The following is a 15,787-nucleotide window of genomic DNA, read 5'->3' as shown; positions in this document are numbered from 1 at the left end:
CAGGTAGAATCGGGAACCATGGAAGGGGATCCAGGGAAACTGAGAACAGGCCCCTAGTCAAGATGAAGAAAAGACCTGTCCTTGGGTACTGAGTAATTATGGGATTATAGTTTACTAGTGACCTAAGGGGTGGAGGATTTTGTGTATGATACTTAGTAAGACTTTATTGAATAAGTGACTGATTGTACTTTGAGTACTTTGACTATTGTTATTGATTGACTTTTTTTATTATTGAATAAGTGACTGATTGAGTTAATCAAGACTTTGCCCCAAGAGTGGAAGACTTTGACTGTGTACTTTGATACTACTGATAAGTGACTGATTGAATTAACTTAAGAGTGACTATTTTACTTTGAAACTGTTATGAATATTTTATTGTGATTTTCTGTGATAAGTTGAAATATGGTGAATGCTGTATTTTGAATTATGCTGTACCTTGATTTTCCATGGATGTTTTGCTTTTGCTATGGAATAGAGTGATCACTATACTGAGTAATCAGAACCTTAAAAAAAGCTCTTCACAGTAGCAGTTCTTCTGGAAAGCTTCTGTGCATGGCATTACAATAGATAAATAAGATTGATAGATAAGATTGATAGATGGATGCATGCATGAATAGATACATAGATACATAGAGATGAGACATAAACATATGAGAGAGGGGGGGAAGAGAGAGAGCATTTATTATTTACTATGCATTGGGCTGTGTGCTAAGCATTGTACAAGCAAGAAAAGAAGGCAGTCTCTGCCCTCCAGGAGCTTACATTCTAAGGGGGGGGGGGGTTTGAGGGTGGAGAATAAAGAAGAGAAGGTGGAGATTTATCTTCTGGGTTGGGTTTTAAGTAAGCAAACTATCCTGGGTACTTCTTCAGGTGGAGGTTTTAAGCCACTGGAAGAGACAAGGGCAGCTTGCATTATTTGCTCCCAGAATCTCTCAGCTCTTATAGAATCACTTGAGCAACATGCCCTCACTAGGAAAGGTGTTAGTGCTTGGTTTCTTACCAGAGCTCTTACAAAAACAAAACTGGTTCATTCCAAGTGAAAATGTAAAATAAAGACTACTATCTGTGCCTGACTTATTCTTCTTTAATCTGTACTTGTGACTTCACCAGTAATATATAGAATTTCCCAATGAGGAAACTCCATCAATGCAGAATATCAGTTCTTCTTCAAATTGTAGAGATAGGAAATGAACCTATGATTTCACTGGAATAGAATTCCAGATGTGGAAACTCCTACCAACTGAAGTCAACACATTCCCTAAAACAAAGTCCTAGAGAGTTTCCTAGAGCACTAAAAGGTTAAGATTCTTGCCCAACACCACACAGCTAGTATGTGTGGAGCTTAAGATCGGGTCTTTTTGGTTCTGAGGCCAGCTGCTTTTTCACTCTGAGCAAAGTGGCACAATGGTTAGTAAACTAGGCTTGAACTCAGGAAGACCTAAATTCCAATCCAGCCTTAGGCATTTATTAGTTCTTTGACTCTGGACAAGTCATTTAACCTTTACCTGCCTCAGTTTCCTCATCCATATATGAGGATAGTAATATAACCTAACTCCCAAGGTTGTTGTGAGGATTAAATGAAATATTTGTAAAGTGCTTTGAAAATTTTAAAGCATTGTAGAAATGCTAGCTACAATAACAATTGTTAATGTTGTTGTGATGCCAAGCTTCTCCTCCAGGAATTTATAGGCTTAGATTACTTAGTGAAACTATCCATTACAGTATTGTAATGTAATGCCAAAAGAAGGCAACTTCCCAGGTTCAAAATACCAGCATAGGTGCTCTCTATTTTATTCAGTAACAAACTCAGAACAGAGAAGATCAAAACATGACATCATTCAAAATACAGCATTTACTAAGTGTGATTAAATAATCTCCAAGGCCTACCCCACCCCAGGACTTTCCAATCATTCAATCAATTACAAAGTCTCAGTTCCAAATACTTCTCCACCCCTAGGCTATACCTTAATTAAGTCCACCACAAAGCCCCTCTTCTCAAATGGAGATTAGTTTCCAAACATAAGTAAAATACATTCATTTGCTCAACCATAGAACACAAAAAGGTCAAAAGTTCCCCACCCCTGGATCACAATTGAATCTACCCCAGAGTTACATCAAGTTTAAACACAGCACTTAATACCCAAATGGAGGTCTTTTCTTCATCTTGACACGAGGCAAGTTCTCAGCAATCTTAGTTCCTGGAGAGACAAGGCTTAGCAAGGCCATAAGATACATTGCCAGTCCCTTCATGAATTTATCCTCTGTCTGTAGAACAGTCCTAGAACCCCTGAACACATTAGCAAAGCCCTCTCCCAGGATTTCTGTAAACATACAACAAGAAAATCCTTCTTCAGGGCTTCTGAACCAACAGAAAGGCTCCCAGACCCCTGCAACAACAGCACTGTCCTTCACCAGTGGACAGTATTCATTCTGTCTGCCGGACAGTCTCCAGACCCCTGCAACAACAGTACTGTCCCTCACCAGTGGACAGTATTCACTCTCAGTACTGTCCCTCACCAGTGGACAGTATTCACTCTCTGTCTGCAGGACAGTCTCAGGCCTTCTTAACCAAATGCCAGGTTCCAGGACTTCTTCAACAGGACAGTCTTTCACCAGTGGACAAATCTGGCAAAATAACATCAAAACAGACAGACAAAGTACCAGCAAAACAGCCATGTCTCCTCAGTCCTTGGCAGCTCAGGGGGCAGGTCTCAAAAGTCCAGGGCAGTTCAAAGCGGCCACCAGCAATCTCTTAATCTCTCCCTCTCCACGAGGTGCTGCTTCCAAAAAGAACTTCCGCCTCTCTCTTGTCTCTCCAAATCTACATCACCAGCTCCTCCCACTTCAGGACTTTCTTTTCACATCAACAAGCCCATCCCACAGGTGGGATTAACAAACTCTGGGTTTTAATACAATCAATTTGAAAACCAAGCCAATACAGGGGAATCTTTAATTGCCATTACTATCACATTCCACCCCTCCAGGATCCTTGGCCTTACAATCTCAATCTAAATGGCCATATTCCATATTATCCAGAAGCATCTGGGTTGATTGAAAGAATGAATGGATTACTGAAAGGACAATTGAGGAAGTTAAGTTCCAATAATTCATATCAACATTGGAAGGATAATTTGTTCATGGCTTTGCGTAATTTGAATAATAGACCATTGGGAGGAAGTACACCTCTAGCCAGAATGATGACCCCCAATCTGCAAATTAGAAAACAACAAACACACAAGATCCCAATTATTGAGTATTGGACCTTGAGGCCAGATGTCCCAGCACCGTACCCAGGACCACCTGGTTCAATGGGGTATGATTTACATTGTTTAGAGGACTTTTGGTTGGACAGAAAAGAAATAAGAAAAATCTCCACTGGGATATGCATAAGAATCCCTAAAAATCACTTTGGACAGATTTTACCCAAATCAGGATTAGCAGCTCAAGGAATACATGTATTGGCTGGAGTAATAGATTCTAATTATCAAGGAGAAATTGTTGTAACATTCCAGAATTTAAGTGAAAGGCCCATACAGATTCACAAGAATGATAGGATAGTTCAAGTGATTATTGTTCCTTGTAAAACAATGCCACTTGTAAAAACTGACCCTCCTTCCAAAATAACTGTCACAGGAACTGAAGGATTTGGTTCTACTGATAGAATAAAATCAGGAGCTAAAATATGGGTAAAACGGAAGCCAGATGATCTTCCAAAGGCTGCAGAGATTATAGCATATGGGAGGGATAACACTGTAACTATTGTTTATTCTGGAGAAGATGATTACAAAATTGTACCCTTAACTCATTTATTCTACCGTGAATGAGGCTACGATAGTCTGGTTATTGTCTCTTTGCTTTTTCTTGATTTTTTGTTTGTTCACCTTGTTTGTTAGATTTGTTTCCACAGGCTTGGTACCCTCCATCTGTAGATGCCTGATAGCTTAAGCTGGATGTCACCCCCTGTCTGCAACTGTGATGTGTCACCCTTGGACCTGGCATCAAGCATATTAAGAACTGACCTCTCAAATGGGACCCCTTAGGACAGGGACAGCTCTACATCCGATTTCAGCAGCAAGTAGCCATAGAAGAAGAGATCTTCACCCCTTACCACAAGATTTTGGGGCCCCATTTGTTCGGGGTGGGGGGAATGATGGGGAGCTTGTGCTCAAGCGCCACCCTAAAATATGGTTTTCTGTGTTTATTGTGTGCTATTCTTGTTATATTGTTGTGAAATTTTGTTGACACCAGTTATTCCTACTGTATTTTTGTCAAGTAAGGGACATGAAAGATCTTGGGGCCGAATGTAAGGGTTATGGGATTTAAAGATCTTCCATGCCCCGTTGGACTTGCTGACGTAGCAGGAAGGGGCGGAGCAAGAGGAAGCGGAAGCCAAGCTAGCGTTCCTTCGGTGGCTGGCGGTGGTGGTGACGGCGGCAGCAGCAGAGGCAGTGGCAGCGCGAAGCCCTTTTTGAGTTAGAACTGCTAAGGACTTTCTGCTAAGGACTCCTGCTGAGGACTGCCAGGGGCCGGAGCTGCTGGGAGCGCTCTTCCAGGACGCTGGGTGGTTGCTGTGAGTGGGGAGAGGAGGACCTTTGCCTGAGGTAGCCTGTTCTGTTTTAAAGGCTTGAAAATGTGGGTGCTTTCTACTTTATCTACCTGTGCCAATGTCATAACTACTCTGATGGCTTTCACTTTCTGGTTTGGGGACTCAGTCTTTTGGTATCTTAATAAATTTTCTAGTTTATTTCCTCATATGGCAAACATGACGTATTTTCTAATGGATAATTATATCAGCATATTTGTAATCTCTATAGGCATTGTGAATATGGCATTGCTGATACAAGTATTCACAAAATAGATATAATGGGACTTTACACCACCAGGACATTCTTAATATCCTTGGCACTGGAATCACAATATAAAATGCATGCCATCTTCAAGTAACCAACCAAATGATTTATAGGAATCACTACCTTCCCTGCTCAAATGGTAAAATCTGTAAGGGTACACTGTCCAACTTATTTACAGGGAGAAAGAGATTCCATAAGATTAGATGGCATAATGTAAACTGATCTTTTACCAGGACAGTTTCTCTTCCCATTTTTTGCAGAAACTTTCCAGGGTTCAGGTCCTTAGCCCATTTTCTGATTCATTTGAAAGATGGCTTCTCTGTAAGTAGTATCCCTGGGTCCAGGAAAAGATTTGTGCTAAACTCATAAAAGGGGGAGGGGGGCAACCAACCAAGACCTTAACCCTACAGCTGGGTAATAGCTGAACAGTTTTTGCAACATTGCAATATGCATGAGGCAGCCTGACCATCTCATGAAAGGGAATGAGAGGTGACAAAGAACTATGAATTATTATTCATCAAGCAACCACTGGCCACTTGGTTGGCTACCATGTATTCACCGATTTCTCTCTGCCCAATGCATTTTATGGTTGCTCATGCCTTATTTCCTAACTACTGATGTACCTAAATTGACTCATAGAAGTAAATTTTGTTCACCAAAAAAGATGAGAGGATCATCTGGTCCCTAATGAATTTTAAGCATTCACAAAGTCTATTAAAACATCAAGAAAATTCCCAATAGGTAAGTTATCAAAGGATATGAATGTTTTTCAAAAGATGATTTTCAGACTATAGATGATTTTATGAAAACATGCTCCAAATCATTAATTTGAAGAGAAATATAAATTAAAACAACTCTGTGGTAATTTTCTCATTCCATGAAAATTGGTGAATATCTTAAAAGTTTGAAAGAGTCAACGTTAGAGGATTTGGGGGAAGAAAGATACACTGATGCACTTTTGGTGAAGCTTTGAAGTGATCCAACTGTTCCAAATTTAAATTTCAAAATATTTAAGAAAAGTGGCTCATTGTCTATACTCTTTGGCCTAGCATTCTTATCACTTTGTAGTCAAGACAGAAACAAAGATCTAATGTATTTTACCAAAATAGTTTACATACATGTGTATGTCACACACACATACATACATGTGTGTATAATGTTATACCAAAATAATCATAAAAAACAAAGATATAATATATTTTACCAGAATAGTTTACATACATGTGTATGTCACACACATATACACATATGTGTATAATATGTTATACTAAAATAATCATAGCAGCATTCTTTATCATAACAAAGAAGTAGGAAAAAGCAAATATCTATCAATTGTGGAACTGTTGAAAAAACCTAGGGCATATGACCATAATGGAATATTATGGTTCAGTGAGAAACAATAAGCATGAAGAATTCAAAGAAACATAGGAAGATATTTATGAACGGACACGTCATTAAGTAGAATCAGAACAATATATACAATGACCACAATGATGTAAATGAAAAGTTCCCTTAAAAGGAGTTAAATTCTAATTAATGAAAAAATCAGTTAAGGTTCTGCAGGAGAGATAACAAAATACACTTCCTCATAGCAGAGAATTGGAAGACTATTAAGATAGAATATTGTACACATTGGCAAACATAGTCTCTGTGTCAGACTTGTTTGCTTAGTTATTTCTTTCACAGAAGGGTGCTTCTGGAATAGGATGGAAAGTGACTATGGCATAAAGACAAATACAAATCAATATATAGTTTTTTAAATCAAAGTCTTGTAGGTCATACAAGTTCTGGGGCATCCCAATTCCTATTCTCACCAATGAATCAGGTTCTCATAGTTAGACTGGCTAAATATCCTCCTCATGGTTCTATAGGGGATAGTACTAAGGGCTCAGAGGCAATTTTCTAATGCCATTGGCCTGAGTTGCCACCTGAAAGATTATGAATTGACAATCAATTTAGTCACCCACTGTTGAGAGTTTAAAATGTTACTCACTAAAGTAGTATAAGAAGAGTGATACAAAACATGCTCCCCCAAAACCATCTGTAACATACTCTCCCCCAAATATTTATAGAGTCCATGGGAAAGTATATTTGAGTTTAGAAGCTACATGTAGCAAAGTGATCATTCATCTTCTGATTGTTGGAAGTCCTTTTCTCCCGTTTGTGAGACACTCATCAAGTTCCCCTTAGACATGGTATAGTCACTTTGTTAAGATCTTTGTAGGATCATGAGTCTCCTCTCCTTGGCTCCCAAGGATGATGCAGACATTAATGTCAGTTGATCTAGGGATGATGTTTAAGACACTGAGAGGACAGTGGGAAGTCCATTAGGCTCGGGACCCTAGGAAACTAGAAGGTCCTCTTCTGGTCATGGGGGAGGAAGGGAGGAATCCTCACCAAGGTCAAAACCTTTCCTGATGCTCCCTCAGTTTCTTCTCAAGAAATTCAGCTAGCACACCTTAATTACTCTAATTTCTGGAGTAGCTTCTTTCTTCTCAACTCACTTGATAATTTTTAAAGAAGTCTAGAGATATGATCAAGTTTCCCAGACTATTAGAACAAGATTTTGGGGGGTTTGACTTTTTATTTTATTCAATCCCTTTCAAAGACTTTTCACAATTAATCCAGGTCTTTTGGTTGATTGATTAAGACATTCTCACCTATGTAAGGTGGTTGTGTTGCTGTTGTTTCAGTAATTTTTGATTCTTTGTGACCCCATTTAGGGTTTTCTTGGTAAATATAAGGGAGTGGTTTACCATTTCCTTCTCCAACTCACTTTACAGTTAAGGAATCTGAGGCAAAGTGAAGTGACTTGCCCAAGGTCACACAGCTAGTAAGTATCTGAAGCTAAATTTGAACTCGTGTAGATGAGTCTTCATGACTTCAACCACAGTCCCCCATCCACTGCACTATCTAGTTGTCCCAGTCATGATACATAAGGTATCAGAACTAAAATAGGGTGGTATGGTTTCAACTCCATCCTTACATGTATAACCTATAGTATAACACTAACATTTAGACTTGCATAAATTGATCTCTTCCCCAGTCAGTAAGCATTACTTTAGTGCACTTACCCCAATCAACCAATTAAACATCTACTATATGCCAGAAATATGGGGTGTGCTGAGGGTACAAGTACAAAGAATGAGGCAATGCCTATTGCTCCATGTCAAAAACTGCCTGCTTCTCTTGCTCCACTAATCTACACTGGAGTCAGGGGCTCCTCCTTGCCTCCTCCATGCAGATCCCAATCAAATTAGTATTGGTCTCTACCTTGACAAGAATATATACATATATATACATATACATATACATATATATATATACATATAAAATCTCTCAAGCTCCTTTTTGTGTCAGCAAACAACTGGAAACAAAGTAAACGATCAACTGGGGGTTAAATAAATTGTGGCACCATTGTGCATAGAGTGGTAGGCTTGGAGTCAGGAGATTTCTCTTCCTGAGTTCAAATCTGGCCTCAGACACATTTACTAGCTCTATGACCCTAGGCAAGTTTCTTAATCCTGTTTGCCTCAGTTTTCTCATCTGTAGGATGAGCTGGAGAAGGAAATGGCAAACCACTCCAGTATCTTTGCCAAGAAAACCCTAAATAGGATCACAAAGAGTTGAACACAACTGAAGAGACCTGAATAACAAAAAAAGTAATGGAACATGTCAATGAACTATAATAAATTATAAATATGATAAAAGCAAACAGGGCAAGACTTAGACAACTCCCCAGTTCAGATTCCTTGCATTTCCAACCTCCTAGGTGCAGAACAATTAGCCAAAGGTTCAGCATTGTTGTGCTGTCCTGGAGTTGGTGATATCTCTCCACCTTGCAGCCTCTGGTGACTGCTGTTCACCCCTAGTCTTCTGTTTACCTTGACTTTCTTCCCCCTTAAAACCACCTCTCCTCCATCTCTCAAGATTCCCCAGATCCCTTTTAACTTCCTGTGCTAGAAGACTTTGCTCCACAGCTGTTTTACCTTCTGGGAGATATAATTCTAAACCTTTTTTTTCCAGATGAACAAGTACCTTTCAAACCAGGGCTTATGGGTTTTGAAATAGTCCAGAGTCGATCCATCCTACCTATAGAATAAAGTGGTTCAGCTCAATGACTTCTTAGCCACATTCTAGAGCTAACATTTATGATTCTATGATTTCCCTCTCTGACTGGGTGTTCTTGAAATGTCCTTCTCCTTTCCCATACAACTGAAAGCTAAATCCAAACCCTTACCTCATTTTCCTTCTCCAATTTTCAGTGTTACAGGAAACATGCTAGTCCACAAATCTCAACTGAATCCATCTAAGTGGAGTCAAACCCCTTCATTTTAGATGTAGGATGAATGGACTTTGGACTATTTCATATCCCAAAAGTCATAAAGTAAAATGATTTGTTGGTCAGAAAAAACCATCTTGGGATTACAGCTCCCAAGAGGCTGTGTATAAACTCACTGTAGAGTAGTCTTCCATCATAGAAAGTTAAAAGGTAGTTGGGGAGTCTTGAGGAACTGAAGAGTTGTGGGTCATGATGGGGATATAAAGAAATGTCAGAAGTAATATAATTTTGACCATGCAGAATTAACATATGAGACAGAGGATCTAAATTGCAGCCTTCCTATTTGATGAAGTAGAAGGACTGATGGCTTTAGAGACTAGAAAAAAGAGGATTCAAATGCTATCTCCAACATTAATCAGCTATTTGACCATTGGCCAATCAATCACTACACCATTCTGAGTTTCAGTTTCCTCGGCTGTAAAGTGGGGACAATAATGCCTCAGAGGATTCTTATTAGAATATGGATATGTGTATGTATATAACACTTTGCAAACCTCCGGGTGGCAGGCAAATCTATTATCATTATTAGAGAATATTACTGACCCATCAGATGCTAATAACCCCCCCAAAAAAACTTTAGAAATTAAAAAAGGCAATACTTCAGTGCCAAATGCTAAATCTTGGAGGCGTTTGACCTGTCACCATTTAGTTAGTTCTGGAGACCTCCCAAGGTTAAATAAAGCATGAAGAAGATAATGAGATGAAATGACTTGACCTCCAGGTGTATGTTCTCTCCTTGCTTCTACAGCATAAAGATAGGGCAGATTATTTTTATCATTTTCCAAAGCAGCAACATTTATTTCCTCTGCTTCAGTGAGCTGTGCAGATGCAAGGTCTAGATGGAATATTTAGTGGTTTCTATGGTAACCATTAGTCATACGAAGTTATAGCAAGAGTGTGCTGGCTCTTTTTTCTCTTTCCCTCACAGCTGTAAAAAGAAAGCAATATTGAGATCAAAGTTGGGTGAGGTCTCTGAAGGCTTTAATTCAGGATGGAGTGACCTTTTGGGTAATTTAACTTGATCTATGGGTTTAATTCAGATCTAAACAATATTTAGCAAAGAAGATTTCAAAGGATTATAGAATTTAGGGACCCTGGAGGACATCTTGTCCATTTCCGTCATTTTGCAAATGAGGAAATGGAAGTCCAGTGAGGTTAGTGATTGGTCCAGGGAAATCCAATCAGTGATTAAACCTAGGTCTTCTACCTCCCAATCTAAGGCTCTTCCCACTACACAATGATTACTTATCTCCATAAATAACATTTAAAGTACATTCTTAAAGTGCTGGGGTATCCCACAGGAAATGGGACACCCTAATATATCCCTAGCTTGGACAGTATACTTACACAATGAGTTCCCTCCTTCTCAAGTAAAATTCATCCTCAGAGAATGAATGTTGAGCAAATTAACAATACAAATAAAGGATGTGCCTGGTTTCTCTCATCCTGTGCTCAGTTCTTTCCAGTGGCAATAGGGGCTTAATAAAGATAGATTGAATACACTAATTTCTAAGACTTTTCTCCCTCCTTGGGAATTGAGTAACTCAGGGATCCATGGACAAAAGTGGCAAAGGACAACATGAGATGGGGAGAAAAACATTTGATTTGTAGGCAGAAGACCTGGGCTTAAATCATGGCTCCCAACAATTACTAAATGTGTCACTACAGGCAAATAAGTTTGCATTTCTGAGATTCAGTTTCCATATCTGTAAAATATAAATAGTTTTATATAATATTATCCAAATCACAGAATGGCAAGGGATTGGGATTCACAGGATCTATAAAGAATAGAGGTATATAAGTGGTGACAACCATAATACAGAGGGAAAATTGACTCTGTAGCCCACAAGTGAACATTGACATAAAACCATTAGAGAGCAGGAATTTGTGTAGCTGCAGAAATGTAGGGGAAAGGTCTCCAACTCCACCCTAAGCCCCCTAAGCTTGCTAAGTGAAGCTATAGCCCTAGGGCTAGAGGCATGATGGGAGTCACCTCACACAAACATCAGGTGGATCTGAGGCTGTTGAGGTAGAAGTAGAGAAGAGACAGAGACAGTGAGACAGATTTAACCTGAGGGATTATTGTTGTGTTAACTGGGTGCTGCTATGGGTCTGACCTCCAAAAAGACTTTAAATATCTACAACTTAAGTCATTGGGGAAAATTAGCAAAGAAGCTCAAACCAGCAGAACAGCAGATGACATTGATAGCTCTTCAGGGATAGTGAGCTGTAACTTTGGAGGCTATGAAGTGATCTGTGACTATCCTAGGAGTATGAGTTATCTACAAGTGTTTCCTCTCCCACTGTTGAATCTGAGGGTAATCTGGCCCAGCATGTATGAAGAATGTATAGTCCCTCAAAAGAAGGGGAAAATCTAAGTTCCCTTATTATTTATCATAATATTGTATTCTAGGAGGTCAGCAAACTTCAGTCTAAGAGACAAATTGGCACAGTTCTTGATTTAGAATGGCCCGTAAGCTAAGAATTTTTTTTAATTTTAAAATGCAATAAAAGTTTATTTTAAAATGAATCAGGTTTGGTACATGGGCTACAGTTTGCTAACCCATTTTCAATTCTAATAAAATAATTTTGTTTTAAGTTACTGTATCCTCTGGTTTGATCAAATTTTTTAAAAGATGCATCTTTCAAATACATGTTGACCCTAAATATATCTTGAGCTGGAGTACCTGTCAAGAACCCCAGTTCAGAGGGGGAGGGGGAGATGAAATGGGCGGGTAAGTAGAAGGTATTTTACAACAATAATGTAGTTCCCTTTATCCAAGAAGTTAGAGTACATCTGAGATGGATGCCTGCAAGATGGGATAGAAATTATCAATATATTCAGATCCTAATACCATTGGAGTCTATCAGTACCCTGGGAAAAAAAAAATATCACCCAACTCTTACCTGAGGCTTCAAGAAGCAACAGCATGGGGGCCAGCTAGGTGTTGCAGTGAATGGAGCACCAGCCCTGGAGTCAGGAGGACCTGAGTTCAAATGCAACCTCAAACACAACACAAAACTAGCTGTGTGACCTTGGGCAAGTCACTTAACCCCAATTTCCCTACATTCCCCCCTCCAAAAAAAAATAAGCAGTAGCATGTGCAGCAGCCACACCCCAGTAAAACCATTTCAGCAGATGGGCTAAACAGGCTGAGGGTAACCAACTAGGGAAATGTCTACCCCAAGCATGTGAAGACTTCCCTAGACAGAATAGGCAGATGAAAGCAGTGTTTTCCAATAGCCATGAATGTGGCTGAAGAAGGCATTGTGGAGAGCTTAGAGCCTGATGAGACATGGAAGCTGCCATGATCACCTGCTGCATCTGGGGCCATCACCAGTCATGTGGACTTTTGTCTCTCCACTGGACTTCAAACTGGAAGAGAGAGTGAGGCTAATTCTGCCTCACTTAAATCCAATGCAAATCAACATTTTGCCAAATGGTGTTGTTGACCCTCATGGAAAACAAAGGATGATCAACAATTAAAATAAAACTGTGGTTAACTCCAGGCATTATTGGTCTGTATGCATTTAATTTTCTCAAAGGCATGTGAAAGAGATGCCATGATACAGTGTACAGAGAGAAAGAGAAAAAGAAGGATATTCTTTCTAATTTATTAGAATTTTTCATTAGCTGAGGCCTATAAACCAGTGATTCAAGCTCAGATAGAAGCAAGGCCATAAAAGTGAACATAAGGATCTTTGCCCATCACATACTGACTTAGAAAACCATATATCAACACCATCTATGTTCTATTATATTTTAACTTATTTTGTTAAATATTTCCCAATGACATTTTAATCTGCTTGGAAAGGTGCACTCTAGAGTGCTGTGGGTACCAAGCGGCCTATGCCTGTGTTTGACATCTCTGCTTTGAACCAGAGATTTTATCGATATACATTATTTTAGTCCCTCAAAAGAAGGGGAAAATCTAAGTGAATAAGGGCCAAAAAGAAACCTCTACACAGAATGACCATCAGTGTAGGAATAGGAGGTAAATAAATATCTGGGCTTCCTTCCTTCAGAGTTGATGACCTTGGAGCAACTCCTCTTCCTACTGTTTTTTATTGAAGCTACTTAAATGATTCAATCTACTTTCCCTATCTCCTGGGGTGTCTGAAGGTGAAAATTATGAAAGAGTACCTCCACCCACACAGTGATGGGGAAGGGGGGCGGGGTAGACAGAGAGACAGAGAGGTGAGAAAGAGACAGAATGAGACAAAGAGAAGGAGAGAGAGAGAGAGACAGACAGACGGACAGAGAGACAGACAGACAGACAGAGAGACAGAAAGAGACAGAGAGAGAGACAGAGACAGAGAGAGACAGAGAAGAGAGGGGAAAGCGACAGAGATAGAGACAGAGACAGAGAGAGGAGGGGGGTGAGAGAAACAGAGAGAGAGAGGAGAGACAGAGAGAAGAGAGACAGAGAAAGACACAGAGAGATAAAGAGAGAGAGACAGAGAAAGGAAAAAGAGGAGAAACAGAGAAAGAGAGAATAAAGATAGATAGAATAGAGAAAGAAAGAATAAACTTTCCCAGGCAGAAATACAGGGGAAGGCTGGCTTCTCAACATGGCTGCCCTCCTCTACATGTCTACCTCACAAAGTCTATTTTCTCCTTCGATGGGTCTCTTTCTGAAGTGATTCTTGAACCATGTGTGTTCAAGAAAGGTCTTGAATCAGGAAGGAAAAATGCCTATTATTGCCAAAGCCCTCAGGCCAAATGGGCTCCTCCAGCAAGTCTGCAGCATAATCTTCACTCTCTCCCTCCCTGAGGAGAATCTTACACAAATGCTAACCTGGGTTGCAACAGTAACAACAATAATCACCATTCCTATTTCTATAGCTCTTTAAAGCTTTTCAAAGCTCTTTCCTCAGGGAAGCCACATGAGGTAGAGAGTGAAAGTGTTATTACCTTCTTTTTTTTTTAATGCTTCATTAACTTCTGATTTACATCATTCATTTCCACCAGATTTTGAGTTACAATTTTCTCCCTATTTTTTTCTCGACCCACCACCCCAAAATAGCAATCCCACAGCATATCCCCTCCTCCAATCTGCTCTCTCCCATATCTTCTCCCATACCCACTTCGACTTTTCCAGTAGGGCATGGTGGATCTCTATGCCCCAGTGCCTGTATATCTTATTTCCCAATTACATGTAAAATAGTATTAATAATAGTGTGTGTTTGTGTGTGTATATATGTATATATATATATATATTTTTTTAAACGTTTAATTTTAAAACTTTGAATTCCAGATTCATTCCCTTCCTCCCTTGTCACCCACTCTTACTGGGAAGAGAAACAGTTCAGTATAGGTTGTACATGTGTAGCTAATGCAAAACATTAACATAGTAGATATATTGTAAAAGACTAACTGTATTTCCCTCCCTCCTATCACACTTCCCACTTGTTCTATTCTCTACTTTGAGCCATTCCCTTTTCAAAAGTGGGTGCTTCCAACTTCCCTCCCCCCCCCCCGCCTCCCCCCCCTCCCATCATCCCCCCTCCCATACCCTTCCCCCCTACTCTCCTGTAGGGTGAGATATTCTATTTAGTGTGTATTTCATTCTGTCCCCAAGCCAAATTCAGTGAGAATAAGATTGAATGATTCCCTTTTGCCTTCTTCCCCTCCACTTGTAACCATTTTCCTTTGGCTCTTCTATATGAGATAGTTTACCCCATTCTGTCTCTCCCCATATCCTCTGATTATGTTCCTCTCTCACCTCTTAATTTCACCTTTTAAGTATCATCCCTTCCTATTAAATTGGTCCTGTGCCCTCTATCTATGTATACTTGTAAACATATATACACACATTCACATATGTATTCATATGCCCGTATACCCTCTGATATATATATATATATGCATATTTCTATTCCCTTCAACTATTTTCATACTGAGAAAAGTTTCATAAGTTACAATGATCATTTTTCTATGTAGGAATGTTAATAGTTTAACGTTGATAAGTTCCTTATGATTTCTTTTCCCTGTTTACCTTTTCATGCTTCTTGTATCTGAATGTCAAGTTTTCTATGCAACTCTGGTTTTTTCATCAAGAATGCTTGAAAGTCCTCTATTCCACTGAATGACCTTATTTTCCCCCTGAAACATGATACTCAGTTTTGCTGGGTAAGTGATTCTTGGTTTTAATCCCAGCTCCTTTGACCTCTGGAATATCATATTCCAGGCCCTTCGATCCCTCAGTATAGAAGCTGCCAGATCCTGGGTTATCCTGATTGTGTTTCCACAATATTCAAATTCTTTCTTCCTGGCTGCTTGTAATATTCTCTCCTTAATCTGGGAATTCCAGAACCTGGCTATAATATTCCTAGGAGTTTTCTTTTGGGGATCTTTTTCAGGAGGTGATCAGTGGATTCTTTCAACCTCTATTTTGCCCTCTGGTTCTAAAACATCAGGGAAGTTTTCCTTGAGAATTTCTTGGAGGATAATTTCTAGGTTCTTTCTTTGATCATGGCTTTCAGGTAGTCCAATAATTTTTAAATTATCTCTCCTGGATCTATTTTCCAGGTCAGTGGTTTTTCCCATGAGATATTTCACATTGCCTTCTCTTCTTTCATTTGTTTGGATCTG

General features: G+C 39.5%; 1 pseudogene; it reads right to left on the bottom strand.

The window, feature by feature from the left end:
• The window catches only part of LOC138166334 (ferritin light chain pseudogene), a 10,322-nt pseudogene extending 3,611 nt beyond the window's left edge, over positions 1-6,711 (bottom strand).
• Positions 6,712-15,787: the final 9,076 nt, after the last annotated feature.

This window comes from Petaurus breviceps, unplaced genomic scaffold, assembly GCF_028583685.1.
Source record: "Petaurus breviceps papuanus isolate PSGF00001 unplaced genomic scaffold, PetGlider_PUasm1.0 221, whole genome shotgun sequence".
Lineage (NCBI taxonomy): Eukaryota > Metazoa > Chordata > Mammalia > Diprotodontia > Petauridae > Petaurus > Petaurus breviceps.
This window is presented reverse-complemented; position numbering and strand designations above follow the sequence as displayed.